Source organism: Sitophilus oryzae, unplaced genomic scaffold, assembly GCF_002938485.1.
Source record: "Sitophilus oryzae breed Bouriz unplaced genomic scaffold, Soryzae_2.0 scaffold_1801_pilon_pilon, whole genome shotgun sequence".
Lineage (NCBI taxonomy): Eukaryota > Metazoa > Arthropoda > Insecta > Coleoptera > Curculionidae > Sitophilus > Sitophilus oryzae.
This window is the reverse complement of record NW_022146504.1, coordinates 2,752,702-2,769,040: the sequence shown is the minus strand read 5'-3', so window position 1 is coordinate 2,769,040 and position 16,339 is coordinate 2,752,702.

The window sequence follows — 16,339 nt, the reverse complement described above, 5'->3', positions numbered from 1 at the left end:
TCGTTATTAATGTTTATTAAAACCCGGACTATATCGTTAGTCTTTAACGTTTTTTAAATTTAGTATAGAGTATCCAATGCAGCGCACTATGACGTTACGATAATAGTCACCAAAATCATCCCGTTATATTAAAAAATTACATCAAAAAGTAATGATAATTGAAAAATTGCAAATTGATCGTGATCAATAATTCATTTCGCCCTTAAAAATTAGCAAAAGCATGTATTGACATGAATCAAAAAACAAAATGTTGAGGACAAAAGGTTCTGACCGTAAAATTATATTTTAGGAAAATTTACACACGAAATTGGTGCACAGGGTGTTCTACATTTAAGGTAAAAAAACAACCTATCGAATAACCCTGTATAATATGCCAAATATTAAAGATTATAAAAAACTGAGTTTACGAATTAAAATTGATATAATTATATACAGCTTGCTAAAAAATTCATGAAAATAGGGCTAAAAATAAGAAAAATATAACACTTTAAATTTGACCAAAAATTTCTCCGTTGCGTTTTTTTGCATCTGAGGTATATAGTAATGGTGGTAATGATACAAACAATCCCAGAGCTTCCAACTAGCAAAGGAGTACGAGAGGGAGACGCAATATCCCTAAAGCTGTTTACAGCAACACTAGAAGAAATCTTCCATCAACTCGACTGGACGAACAAAGGATTAAGATTAGATGTAGAAAATCATAACGATCTAAGATTCGCTGATGACATAGTCCTAATTGCCAAGTCCAGAAAAACTACAAACGAAAATTACCGAACTAGGTAAATACAGCCAGCAATAAAGTAGCTCTCAAAATAAATTTAGCAAGAACTAAAGTAATGTACAACGTACTGGTAGATAAAAAAGACATTCTAGTAAAAAACACAACTCTGGAAATAGTAGAAGAATATACAGGGTGGCGCACCTCATTCGCCTCGGTTGATTATACAAAAATATGTAGAAACAAAATATTTTATGGGTATATGTGGGGAGGCAATGTGTACAATTTAAAAATATTTTGAAATATACAGGGTCTTACAGAACTTAGATCCATACCAAAGTTATATTTTTTCTTATGGAACACACACACCCGTTATTTTATTTCATTTTTGTATTCTTAGGTCTAAAAAAGGCATTTATTATAAGGGTTTAATATGTTTAAAATTTTCGGTTTTTGAGATTTTTAAAGATATTTATATATGCATGCTGCAATAGAATAGATTATCAACACCCTGTACATTACTTTTTAGAATTAGGTAATTCTTGTGCTGAGTTTAAAGGTAGGAGAAATAAACTAAAAATTTTTATTGCGTCCTTAAATTTATACAGGAGTACCAAAAATTGCAAGAATCTATTTTAATAATCTATTTTAAATTTTTATTTTATAAAAAAAATCGTTATTTCATATGTAACACCCTCTATTTTTTATAACAAATCAAAGCAGATTTAAATGTTCTTTCAGACTACATTAGGGTTTCCTATACCAATCTAGCTCAGATTTTGAATAAAAATCAGTTTTTAATAATATGGCAATCAAGATAGCTTCTTCTTGGTGAGACATTCTTCTTGGTGAGACAATTCCGTTTGCGGAGGAAGTTAAGTATCTGGGATTAAACCTGGACAAAAAACTTAGCTGGACCTCTCATCTGGAAAAAACATCAAAAAAGGCTTGCTATGCTCTATGGGCATGCCGCCGAATTTGTGGTAGAAACTGGGGACTAAACCCCAAAAATATGTACTGGCTATACGTGACGGCCATCAGACCTATTATCACGTATGGTGCAGTTGTCTGGTGGCAGAAAGCCAACCAAATAACGGCAAAGAATAAATTGTCGAAACTACAACGACAAGCATGCTTAGCGGTGACTGGTGCCTTCCATTCCACGCCGTCAAAAGCTATGGAAACCCTACTCGATCTACCTCCTCTTCAAATTCTCTTGGAAAGAGAGGCGAGATGGGCTACATATAGGTTTCTAAATATAGCACGAGGAAGCCAAGGAACAATTATGTTCATACAAAACCGGCTAGTAGAAGAACTACAGTCGGATGAGATTATGGGAATGATCTCGGATCTTACACCACCAGTCCAACTCTTGACGCGCACCTACAACGTCCTGTTTCCGAATAGGGACGAGTGGGATAAGCCGGGAAACGGCTTATTACATGCGGAAATGTGTTGGTACACGGACGGATCCAAAAACGAAAAAGGATCTGGCACAGGAATTTACTGCAGCAGTCCAAAGACTGAGATCTACCACAGTCTTGGAAAACACACCACGATTTTCCAAGCTGAGCTATATGCTATTGAAACCTGTGTGCAACTGCTGGTAGAACAGCAATACACCGGGAAAACAATATGCATATTTTCGGATAGTCATGCTGCGCTGAAAGCACTTGAGGCAACGAAAAGCACATCTATGACGATTCTTCATTGTAAGAAACTACTCAATATACTGGGAGATAGGAACAAAGTGTCGCTAATATGGATACCGGGACATGTCGGCCTAGAGGGAAATGAACGTGCTGATTCCCTCGCCAAAATTGGTACAGGCTCGCCATTCGTGGGCCCAGAACCGACACTTAGCGTTCCTAAAAATCTCGCAAGAGACAGGCTCTGTGAATGGGTTAGGAGTGAGACGTTCCGAGACTGGAATGACAGTCCCGGAATGGAACATGCCAAGAAAATCCTAGCAGGGCCATCCAAACATAGAACAGGAGAACTCCTAAAGGCCGGTAGGAATGGAACGCGTGTGCTCACTGCAGTGTACACGGGCCACTGCCGACTGAGATCTCACCTACAGAGGACGGGACTGGTGGAAGACGCCGAATGCCGACTCTGTATGGAAGATGATGAAACAATGAAGCACGTTATGTGTACCTGCCCCGCTGGGAGCAGGACCAGGTTTGAGATGTTTGGCAAACCCATGCTAGACCTATCAGACCTAGGAGACATATCGCCCTCAGACATAACGGCTTATATTAAGAGGCTGGGTCTTGAGGATGAACTTTGACGCTCTTGTAAATTAGAGCTTGTAGAAACTGAACCACAATAGGCCCTCGCGGCCTCAGTGGAGGTCTTAGTCAAATAGGCCCTCGCGGCCTTAGTCAAATACAATACAATACAAGATAGCTGGTATCGCCATGGCAATTTTCTAGTGACAGTAACTATTTTTAAAATTGACATTAGTTTATGAACTTTATTACTTAGATTTATGGCAGCCTCATAAACGAGGATAGCAGTTTACTTAAATTTACCCACAATAGTTTAATAAGTAAGTATTCATTATTTTATCAAGAAAATAAAGCAGTATCTGCTGGCGGAACGAATGGATACGTTACTAGTGATTTTATTTTATGAGGAAAATTGCTTCTTGGCCTCAAGGGCTTATGTTAAAAGATATTCAAATATAAATCTTCCTGATAAGCGTATCTTTGAAAACCTACTTGTCCTATTTTAGCAGAGCTGGTAGTGTGGTTTATAAAAAAAATTATTAGGCAGCAACCTGTAGTCGGATCTTGGAAGTGAAGAAAATGAATTTTCCTTAATTGGCTCTTTTATAGAAAATCCATATATCTAAAAGTCATAGTAAAATAAATCAAAAAAGGCTACTTCTTCGTTTTTCTTAATAAAATAATAAAAACATATTTAATAAATATGACTTACGTATTGTAGGTAAATTAAATAAAAGTAAACTGCTATAAATTTAAATAAAGTCTATAAACTACTGTTACAAGAAACCTGCCATGACGACACCAGCCCTCATGGTTGCCATTTTATTGAAAAACTGCACTTTATTCAAAATCTTAGCTAGATAGGTATAGGAAACCCTAATATAGTTTGAAAGACCATTTAAATCTACTTCGATTTATTTAAAAAAAGAGGGTGTTGCATTTTAAATAACGCATTTTAATTTTAAAGTTTTTATGTAATGTTTAAAATAGACCAGCAATTTTTTACACCCCTGTTTGTGCCAGTGCCCCGTGTATGTTTGCTACTATATAGTGTGTCTCAAAAATAAGTGCATGTATTTTAACTGGTAGTATAGTTCAACCCCAGAAACACGAATATGAGATTTTTTTCGCGAAAATTTTTTTTGGAAAATTTGGAATTTTTTGAAAAATGTTTTGGAATTTTTTTTAGTTTTTAGTAAAAAAAACATAATTTCTTGATAATATGGCAACAAAAGTGGTAGATTAAATTTACAAGAAAGAAAATCCAGAAAAGATCCAGAGGTTCTCAAAATTTTAGCACAAAATATTTTTTTGGAAATTTTCAAAGTAAAATAACTCCGTTATTTTGTACATATTTGAAAAACGATAAAGAGAAAATATGTTTCTTTTATTGAGATCTACCACCCCTTAAAATACTTGCACATATTTTTGGGACACCCTGTATATAATTTTCGTACTGGACCTAAAAAACCACAAAAACCACGCCAAATACTTAAAATTTACTATTTAGATATGCTGGTTAGTGATTTTTTAAAGGATAGTTTTTCGAAATATTACACCCCGCATATGCCTAATACACTTTTTATATCTCTCATAATAACAATATGGAAAAACTTTCACCCGCATAATATCAACAGGTATAAAAACTTGGGGGCAAAAGAAGAAATCGAAAAAAGAAGAAGAGAAAAAAAAACGAAGGGGAAACGTGAGAACGGTTCTCAAATTATCATGTAAACTTATCTAGGCTTTTAATTTGGGAACCGCGCACAGCCGACAACTTGTTTAGGTTTACTCGAGTGAAATCGAGAACTCGGTCTTTATAATTGCGGCTGGGATTCTTATTTGTAAGGGCAGCTTTAAGATCAAACATAACGATATAGATATACGTAGGTACGTTGAAGGATGGAGAAAAAGAGAGAGCGTTTTGAAGGGTTTGTTTCTTGTTTTGTTTGCCCATGTACTTGTGCGCTCTCGTAAATTTGTTTAATGAGATAAGGGCATGCTCGAAATGCCTGAGGAGTTATTTCGAAAAATCGTTGAATTGATTGATGATTGGTGTTATAACTGGAACAATTGATAAAATCTACAACAAATCTTGACTTCTAAAAGGGAATTACCTTAGGTAATGTACGATCAATGAGTTTTGAATCCGTCAAAGTTTAAGTTCAGAGACGTCGGCCATTGTCACTGGCTGTGACCGTGAACAACACAACGCCAGTTGAGAAAACAACAAAATGACTCATGTAGATAACATCACTTAACAACTTGCAAGCTCACTATCAGTTTTTTCAACTGGCAATTACTAACTATTACTAAGTGTCAAAATCGACTCTTACAAGAGATTCGAACTCATTTAGCTTCTATCCCGCCGTGAAAGAGCAATCCGCCTCAGCCAAACACATTAGCTATACTAGTCTCAATAGATTTTACACTTTAGTCTTGCAAAAACTGCGCCACGGAAATTTCCATTCACTTATACAGGGTGCGTCTCAAAAGCAATAGGGGATAATTTCAGATAAAACAACGAGATTTAGAATGTTAGTATACGACATAAATTAGGATTGATTGACATATTCAATTGTTTTCCGTCACTTCCATAACTCTACAACTTTTGATTTTTAAATGGCACCCTCGGTATTTTTTACTTTATTCGATAGAAAATGACATTCTGAATAGAACGACATATCATATGTTAACTTTTGACATTTACGCATATGGTTTATTTGAAATGATAACATTAGGTCCATAATGACAATTTGACTCGAAATATCAAGTGTGTGGTATTAAATTATTCGTAAAAAATGCCTTTTCCAAATATGCTAATGAGCCACCCTCGTTCCATTTGAAAAAAATGATATATGATTAAAAATACCATTAGGGCATCTTTTAACCGGCCAGAACAAGATACCAAAAACATTAGACGATCTATTTTTTCAAGGCTCCTTGATTAAAAATTAATGTTTTTAATACAGCCATGGCACTCTAGATTCAAATTTAAAATACAATTTGTTTTTGAATGAATATGTCAACAGTTGACATATGATATGTCATTCGATTCAGAGTGTCATTTTCTATCGAATAAAGTAAGAAAATACCGATGGTGACATTTAAAAATCAAAAGTTGTAGTCATTTCCGGTGAAACAGGAAGTGACCGAAAACAACTGAATACGCCAATTAATCCTAATTTATCTCATATACTAACATACCAAATCTCGTTTTTTTTTTATCTAAAAACCACTTTTGAGACGCACCCGGTATACATTTTAAAATATCTTCTATCATTTACTAACGCTTTAACCAGTTTAACAGAAATGCTCTACCAATTCGCATATTTTAGATAGAACCACTTATACTTATACCTATACCTGGACTACTAACTTTAAGAAGTGTCCTAATAAAAACAAAACCGGAATCGTCAAAACAAGAGAAAAAGTACATTTACCAGGTACCTCGGGAGTACGGTGAGTCGTATATTGGAGAGACAAAACATCCTCTATATGTACGAGTCACAAAATAAAAGACATTTGAAAAAAGTGAAACAATCAAGTCGGGCATTGCAGATCATGTGTGGTCCAAGTACCACAACATAAAATGGTAGGAAGCTCGGGTTGTCCATAAAGAACCCCATTGAAAAAAGCTCAAATTTAAAGAGGCCGTATTCGTATCTAAAGTAATAATAAAATCTTTAGCAATCCAAGTATGGAAATTTCAACAATATGGAACCCCAATATATATAGGAGACACCAATGCAGGTATTCTCAGTGGACAGCGTCATGCTTGACTGCACCCAACTTCATCACGGGTGAATGCTTGGCTCTAGTATACAGGGTGGTCCGAACTGTATTTCGGAAACTTCGGCAGCATATTCTGCAGATAAAAATAAATAAAAAAGTTTTTAAAATGCTTAGTTTCGGAGATACAGGGTGTAGAAATTTCATTTTTATTTCGATTTTTTCCGAATAATTTCTGAAGTAACGTCAATATTTGGATGACAATTGGTATCTGGGAGTTTTTTGACATGAGAAATTTGATTTTCTTGTCAAAATAATCCCTATTAGTAGTTGTACGTGTCCCCTATTAGTAGGGGACGCCACCTACATGTTGTGTTTTAACTGTTTTGAAGAGTAATAACTTTTCGTTCGTATCCGTATAAAACTACCGAGTAAAAAAATATACAATTCCGTGATTTTTACGTAAAAAATGTCACCTACGAGCAACGATTCTTAAAATATTTAGCATGGAAATACTCAAAACATGTCATTCACAATGTGATTCACAAACATTTCACAATTTTTCACAACACACATTTCAATGTGATTCACAAAAAATTAACATGTTGAGTAGATAGTTATTTGACCTGAAATGATAAATTTGTGAACTTTTGATTTTTTTAAATTAATCATAAATTTTTCTTTTCTAAAACAAATTTATCAGTTCAAAAAACTCCCAGACACTAATTTTTATCCATATATTGACTTAGAAATTAATTGGAACAAAATCGAAATAAATATGAAACTTCTACACCCCTCTACACCTTCTACTTCTACACCCTTCTACTTCTACACCCTCCAAAACTAAGCATTTTAGAAAATTTTATTGAGCATTTTATTGAGCATCAAATTGCACAACTTTGCCTCCATTTAACCGATCCTGTATCTCTTACGGTTTCCGAAATCCCAATGATGAGCGTCGAATTCGAGCCACCCTGTACACTTGCAAATGCATATATTCAAATACCTTTCCAATTATTTTCAAATGAAAAAACTATTTTTTTATACATATAAAGTAAATTTACCCGAATTTTTATCAGTATATTATCATTTTTAAAATTAAAACTTTCTAGAAAGAGCTTTAAAAAAACTTAAACGATATCAAATAATCCATTACTAGAAAAACAAATTCGTAAATTCCCGCAGTTTATTCTGCATCTCGGCATTTCAACTCGTCCCTTTTCACTACGGCACTCTTTCCTCTCCGCAAAATCATTTATTTCTCGCGAATTTAATATAAATCCTGGTACAACCTAATAAAAATTTGCGGCTTTGCTCTAGCCGAGGCACTAGTCGAATTTACATGAAAAACAGTGGTGGCTGGCCGAGGAATGGCGGCGGCAGTTCTTTAGGTATGCCGGCAATGCGCAGGAAGGAATGTCGGTTTCATTTTTGGCCCCATAAATCAGAGGGAATCGCTTTAATAAAACGTCCCTCGTGCGCCACAGATTTGTTCTGCGGAACACCAGCCATTTCCAAGTTCCGAACGTTTTAAACTAGGCGACGTTAGTCGGGGCCCTGATGATTTTCTACCGTTCTTTTTATTCAGGAGGCAAACTAAATTTAATTGTATTTTTGGCTGTTGTCTTTGTTGTTTTTAGATTTCCAATAAGATTTACCAAGAGCGTGTATATAATGTAGGCAAAATGGTGTTGCTTGCCACAGAAAAAAATATTTTTTTTTCATCTCATTATATTATAACTAGATAATTAATAATTCAACAAATATTTCTCATAATCATTTTTATCTTATTTTTATTCTAAGATATATTTAAACGTTCACTAACCAGGTGTGAGTTCATCATAAATGCAAAACCTCTCGCGGGTGGAAAGAGACAGAAACCTAGCAATCTTTCCAACTACACTTCACTTTTCTTCTAAGATATATTTATATAATTTTCGACTACAGTCCCATATAAAATTTACTATAAAGGAGTTCCATAGATTTACGCGAGGTTTTGATTTACTTTATATTGTCTCTGGTTACAGTTGGGGGTTGAAACATTTGCAACCCCCAAAAACAGCAAAATAAACGACTAAATCACCACAATACATCAAAATATTTTTACTTTTACATTGGACGTGCGTTTCGCTAGCCGTGTTGGCATCATAGATGATTAAAACTAAACTAATATCTAGAAATTGAGCGTTTATATACTTGCTTATAGTTGGTTCCGAGTAGGCGTGGCCAAAACTAGCCAAGTCATACATATTTTGGGCTACTTGAAGGAATTACTGAACGCAAATGGTCTCGACAACAAAAGTGTGATTGAATTTATACTATAAATTCAATTATAGTTTTGATCTACACTACTATTCAATCTACTATATTGAGCTCAAAAATTGAGCTTTATATCGAAATGTATAAAACAAAATTGTTTTCAATTTAATAACAACCCTTTTGAAGAACGAGAAGGTACGGCAATGGGTAATCCATTGTCTCCAATAATAATTTGTTCATGAGCGGGTTTAAAGTTGAGGCTAAAAATCAGTTTGAATTTTTTCCAAGAGTATGGTTTAGGTATGTACATGATATTTTTGCTATTTTTCACACACATTCTGACACCATAGATAATTTTATTTCTATCTTTCTATCTTCATCTTATATTCAACATTCAATACTATGATATAGTCATATCATAGTGTTGAATATAAGATGGCTAGTTTAAATTTCTTATTTCATAGATTACTTAGATTTCCACTTAGCAACGAAAGATATGAAATTGAAAGAAATTACATTAGGAATGTAGTTGAGTGTAATGGATATGCTTCTTCATTAGTTGATCACTTCTTGATTAGTTGAAATAATTAGAAAACGTAAATATGAGTTTGCGATTTTACAAAATGTGATTTTCAAGTGGAGAAAGATACGTCAAAATATTTTTCAATATTTGATAGACTACTAATTTCATAGAGAGTTGTCCCGAGGTTTAAAAAGAATTTTTAAGAATATTATACCGTAAAAAAATATTAAAAAATTATTCTGTATGTTAAACCACTGGATAAAACCATAAAAAAACACCGGTTGATTTTTGTGACTATAAACAAGGTATAAACCCTAAGATTAAGAACAAAATCTCAACCTGCGAGAAAACGGATAATAAGATACAGGTTGAAATTTTTAATCCTGAAAACAATTATTGTTTATACACCATATTTTTTAACTCTATTATATTTCTGCTCCTTTTCTTTATTTTTTACTTCAAGTCCCTGTTCAGTATCACTCTAAAGTACAGAACTGTCACTGGAACTGCATAACTACTTGAATTTAACTCCTGGTCGAAATTTCTCAGAAAAGCTTTCAAAAATATTTTTTTCATTATTAATATTTAAACAAATTCTAAACAGAACAATTGCTAAACTTATCAGTAAATTAATATTACGTTAATTTCAACAGTGGGTGTAAAAAAAATAAAGAACTTATAGTGTTCATTTAGAAAACATGGGAGTACCAAAACATGTTATATTTCTACTTAAAAATCTTTACGAAGACAGCTCCGGAAAAGTCAAAGTCAACAACGCTCTCTCTAAGTCTATTAGTCTGAAACATGGTGTGAGACAAGGTTGTATAGTATCACCCATACTCTTCAATATCTATGGAGAGTACATAATGAGAAAAGTCTTACAGGGCTGGCGAGACGGACTAACGATAGGTGGAAAAAATATCACAAACCTTAGGTATGCCGATGACACCTTAATTGTTGTATGCTCTAAGGAAGAACTTGTTCAAATAATGAGAAGGTTGAGTAAGATCAGTGCGGAACATGGCCTTATGCTAAACAAAAGGAAAACGCAAGTCATGATAATAGACCGAAATCCTACTAACATCAGGGAGATTGATGGTTTTGAGGTGGTTGAAAAGTTCAATTACCTCGGATCCCTCATAACAAACAAGGGAGGCTGTGACGAGGAAATTAAACGCAGACTAGCAATAGCTCCTAATTCGACTATAAAACTAACACGAATATGGAAAGACTCTGCAATATCCCATCACGACAAATTAAAATTAGTAACAGACCTGGACTCTGAAAACTACAAATAGACGAAAAATAGATGCTCTCGAAATGTGGGCCTACAGAAGAATGCTACGAATTTCATACACAGAACATCGGACCAACGTATCAATTCTAAGGCAGTTGAAAGTTAACACAAAATAAACCAGTCATACCTTAGGTACTTCGGGCACATTTCGAGAAGAACAGATGGACTGGAAAAATCATAATCGAAGGGAAGATTAATGGCAAACGACCTAGAGGAACATCTCCGACGCGCTGGGTGGACCAAACCAAAGAAATTATTGGTCACGGCCTGCAAGAGGCTTCTATAGCCGCTCAAGATAGAGATGGATGGAGAACAACGATCCGAGCAATTGAGACATGATGTCACCATACTCTTTCGAGAGTTAACGGACGAGAAGAAGTGTTCATTTATTCATTAAACAAGTGAATAAACTGGAGTGAATTAAAAAATCTTTTATACTAAAATCACATCACTTCCTCCGAATGCAATCAGAACGAAAGAATACTACTATTAATAAATATTTCTTATGAAATTCAGTTCTTAGAATTAACTAATTATATATTTTTTCTTGCATTTTCGCTTTAATTTACTACTTGTCAAAAATAATTACGCTAATTTGAATTACGTGCTTTAGTGGCGCATCTGATATTTGTGTTATTAAATAATTAATAACTTATCTATTTTTATTGCAATTATATATTTTATAACATATTTATTAATTAATAACATTTAAGCTTCATTCAGAACCTGGCAATTAGTGGTTTCAATTACACTTTATCCTTTTAAGTTTACGATCATTCACAATATCTAAAAAACATAATTAAAATTAATAGAATATCCTAGCAACAGCTTGCGTTAGTCAGTTGTATCCATAGAGAAAGCATAATATTTAGCTTATAAAACAATTAACTCTTGATTTCTATAACCACAATTTCTTTTGACGGAAGATAATCAAAAGCCAAAATGATATTTCTCGCAAATTTTGAAGTATAATTAGTGGGAAAGTTAAAAGTTTAATAACTTCTTCTACCAATTGAAAATGTCTACCACTAATGCTTATATTGAAAATAAAGGAACAAACTTCTACGCTAAATGAAACCACTAATTTATTCCACTAATTGCGAGGTTCTGAATGAAGTTTTAGAAGAAAAAGTTATCAAACTTGTAACTTTTCCAGTAATTCGTCATCGTCGTATCCTTTTTCGGTTTAGGTTTAAAAACCTGTTCCGCTTCACCATCTCTGTGTTGGTCGTCCAATACTTATCCTTCCTGGAGGTTGATATCGTACGTTTTTTGTGGAATTCTATCATCTGACATTCTTTCTACATGTTCCTTCCATTTGTTTTTATATACTCTCACTTTTTCTTCTAATGGTTGTATTTTTAGTTCATTTCTTATTCTATCTTCTTTACTTATTCCCTTTTATTTTTCGTAAGTACGTCATCTCCGTTGTTCTGAGTCTTTGTTCTTTAACTTTTGTGGTAGTCCAGGCTTCACTTTTCTATAATACTATCGGTAATGTATTATTAGTCTTACTTGCGTTTCTAGCCGTGCTTTGTTTTTAAAAGTTTTTGCGATAGTTCCACACACTGACTGGAATTTATTTTTTTTTCATGTAGTCATTATCTTTATCATAGGTTATGTGCCATCCCAAGAAGCTGAAGTCCGATATTTGCTGTAGTGGTTTATTTCTTAAAACTATTTTGGTGCGGATTCCGTCTTTGCCCCAGTGTGCCATCACTCTTGTTTTTTTCGGTAGATATTCCACTAATTATACTTCAAAATTATGAGATTACTAATTTATTTTGTCAGAAACGACTCTGGAGTATGTACTTTGAGTAAAGTTTTGAGTCTAGCCCCCCCCCCTCCTCCTTTCCCGAATCCTGGATCCGCCCCTGATTGAAACCATTAATTTATTCCACTAATTGCGAGGCTCTGAATAAAGCTTTTAGCTTTTAAAGCTTAGCTCTTTTACAGATAACGTAAAATAAAACAACAATATTTAGTGATGTTTGAGTTTACCCTGCATTAAATTTTTACACGTTATAAATAAAATTAGAACGGCACAGATAAACCGGAATTTAAGACGGCCATATTAAGTCCCCATCTCGCACGACCTATGTTTCTTGACATGTCCCTTCCTTAATATTTTTATTCAAAGAACATAACATAAAACGTGAATGACTTTGCAATACTTTTTTTTGTTCCCGTACTACAAACTCATGTCGTACAAGTGAACGCTGCGAAGACATTTGTCCACGAAATACCGTCGATCCCAACCTCAAATATTTTTATATGTGCACTTTGTCTAAAGGGACGTGTCGTATTTTTCATTGCGATTTGCCGAGGGGTAAAAAGTACAAGTCAGAGTATGAAGGAGAGCGTTCCTGTTTTATTTTTATGTTTCGGCTTTTAAGGTTTATGCCTCCCATTCATATTTCTCTGCCTTGCCGGGTCGGGGGCGAAATGTTTCTTAAAATGGATACAAAGTAGTTTTATTTGCTGCATCATTCGACGGCGGTATTTTATATATTCGCTGCTGGTAATAATTTAAAACCGAAATTAATATTTTCGATAAATCGGGTGGAATTTTTTGTTCGAATATGATAGACAATTATTGTGAATTTTGAAATTAAGTATTATAACGTTTATTAAAACAACTACCACTGCGAACGGCAGCTTTTTATCGGAGAGCAGTCGTGGATACGGTATTTTACTGGAGAAAAACTAATTAACAATAAAAAATAAAAAAATATAGATATTGGGCGCCAGGCATGTACAGAGAAAGAAAACACAGTTGTATATTACTTAAAATTAATGACTATATTTATGATGAGTTTGATGGTAATAAATGACATTGTAGGACTCTAGTAATTATAGTGGTCATATGTCGAAGAAAGTTATGTTGAAAATAATATTAAATATGTTCAATGAAAAATCCTATTGAAAAGTACAATATAGGTAAAGCTATAGAGAATATAAAAGGTAGCATTACTTTATTAAATTTCTTATATTTTATATGATGTAAATCCGAGATCTTGCAAGCCGTAGATTCTAGAATCTATGTTCGGTTATTCATCTGTTAAAATGACGCGATAGGAGTTTGATGGTAATAAATGACATTGTAGGACTCTAGTAATTATAGTGGTTATATGTCGAAGAAAGTTATGTTGAAAATAATTTTAAATATGTTCAATGAAAAATCCTATTGACAAGTACAATATAGGTAAAGCTATAGAAAATATAAAAGGTAGCATTACTTTATTTTTTTTTTGTTATATTTTATATGATGTAAATCCAAGATCTTGCAAACCGTAGATTCTAGAATCTATGTTGATGGCGACCGACCGGCAAAACCAAAAGTGAGGTTATCTCTCGGGGAGCGAAACCTTGAAGCGATGTTGACAGCCCTCTACAGAAGCAGTGAAACGATAACAGGGTTGTCAACTAGAGAACGTTAGAACTACGCCAAGCGTTTCAAATAAATTATCAGGCCTGAGCGATACGGAATCCGGTGACAATACAATATCATATATTTTTTTGTCTTGCTCGGTATGGCGGGCGATATAGACGTGTGCGGTGTTCCCAGAATTATATAGTATCTTCAAAGTGTATTAAATGTCAATTGTGCAATAAGGGATTTCACCCATCGTGCGTCAATGTGAAGGAATCATGGTTTAAAGTGATTACTGATAGTACTAACATAGTTTGGTTTTGTGATAAATGCAAAACGCAGTGGAGTTCTCCAACTGACAAGGTAGATAAAAGTTTCCAAAAATCTGATTATGAAATCCTACTGAAAGAAATTGAGTGTCTCAAACGCGAAAAAGAGTTAGTAAATGAACTAATTTCGGAGTTAAAATATACAAATAATCTGCAAAAGTCCGAAATATCTACGTTGAATAAAAACATAAACATTCCATTGGAATCTCCGAGGTCGTCAGCAGGTGCAAAAACGTCTAATATGTACAGTGATATCGCAAAAAAGGAAGTTAAGAAAAAAATGCCAGTTCTCATCGTAAAAACGCCCAATACTACGATGTCTACCGACGATGTTTTGAGGGAAATTACAACCAGCGTAAATCCATCTGATTTAAGCGTTTGTATTAACAATACTTCCAGAATACGAGGGGGCGTCGCTATTGAGTGCGCAACTGAACATTCCCTAAATATAATTAAGAACAGTTTGTCAGATAAATTTAATGATAAATATAACATAAATGTGTCTAAATATTTAAACCCCCGCTTAATTATTAAGGATGTTAGATTAACCGATCTTGATAGTGATAACCAGTTAATAGAGAACATATTGAACTTGAACAATTTAAATCAGTTTAGTGCATCTGATATAAAAATTATAACTAAGCAAAAATATTTTAACAAAATTAATTTAATTGTCGAGGTTTCACCTTTATTGCGAGAAATAATGATACAAAAACAATTTTTGTTTATCGGTTGGAAGAAGTCCATGATATCTGACTATTTACATATTATTCAATGTTATAAATGTTATAGCTATGGTCATCTTGAGAAAAATTGTAAATCGGATGTATCATGTGGTAAGTGTTCAGAAAAACATGTGTTTAAAGAGTGTAAATCTGATACTGAAATTTGTGTTAATTGTGTTAAAAAAAATAAGAATTTAAAAACCCAGCTACCAACAAATCACTCAGCAAAAAGCTTAAATTGTCCTTCATACATTAATTATGTTGCAAAATTACAGAGCAATATCAACTATGGCGAATAAAAATACTGTACTAAAGATTGGTCATTTAAATATTAGATCTGTTGTAAATAAAATGGCTGACCTTTCTGCAATTATTATTGATAAATGTTTTGACGTGTTTGTCATTTCCGAGACATGGTTGACTTCAAATATCTCTTCTAATGTAGTAGACATAGCAGGTTATAGTTTTTTTCGCCAAGATAGAGTTGGCCATGGTGGTGGTGTTGGTATCTACGTAAAAAACAATTTTAAATGTGAACCTCTAAATTTTAATATAGATGTTAACCTACAAAGTGAACATCTTGAACAGCTCTGGTTAAAAGTTATTTCGGGTCATAATACTCTTGTTGTATCTGTACTTTATCGGCCACCCAAAGGCAATTTAAATATGGCAATTGAATGTCTGGATGGTTTGTTGTCTTTAATTGAACCTTCATATAATAATGTTGCAATTTTAGGAGATATGAACGTTAATTTTTTGGATTTAAATAATAAATTTTCTCAATGCCTAGATTCCTATAATATGAATCAAATTATAAATCAACCAACGCGCGTTACGGTTTGCTCGGAGGCCTTGCTGGATCCGATCTTTCTGAACACTTCAAAGGAATACAGAACTAGTGGTGTTATGAATGTTGATCACTTATCTGATCATCATATGGTATTCTGTGAGTTTTATTTTCAAGTACACAAATTTAAACCAAAATTGGTTACTTACAGGGATTTCAAGAACTTTGACGCGGTTGGATTTCATAGAGATTTGCAATACGTTCCTTGGCACCATATTTTACGAATTACTGAAATAAAAAATAAAATAGAATTTCTAACCCAAAATGTTCTTTATCTTTTTGACATACATGCACCTTTGCGTAAT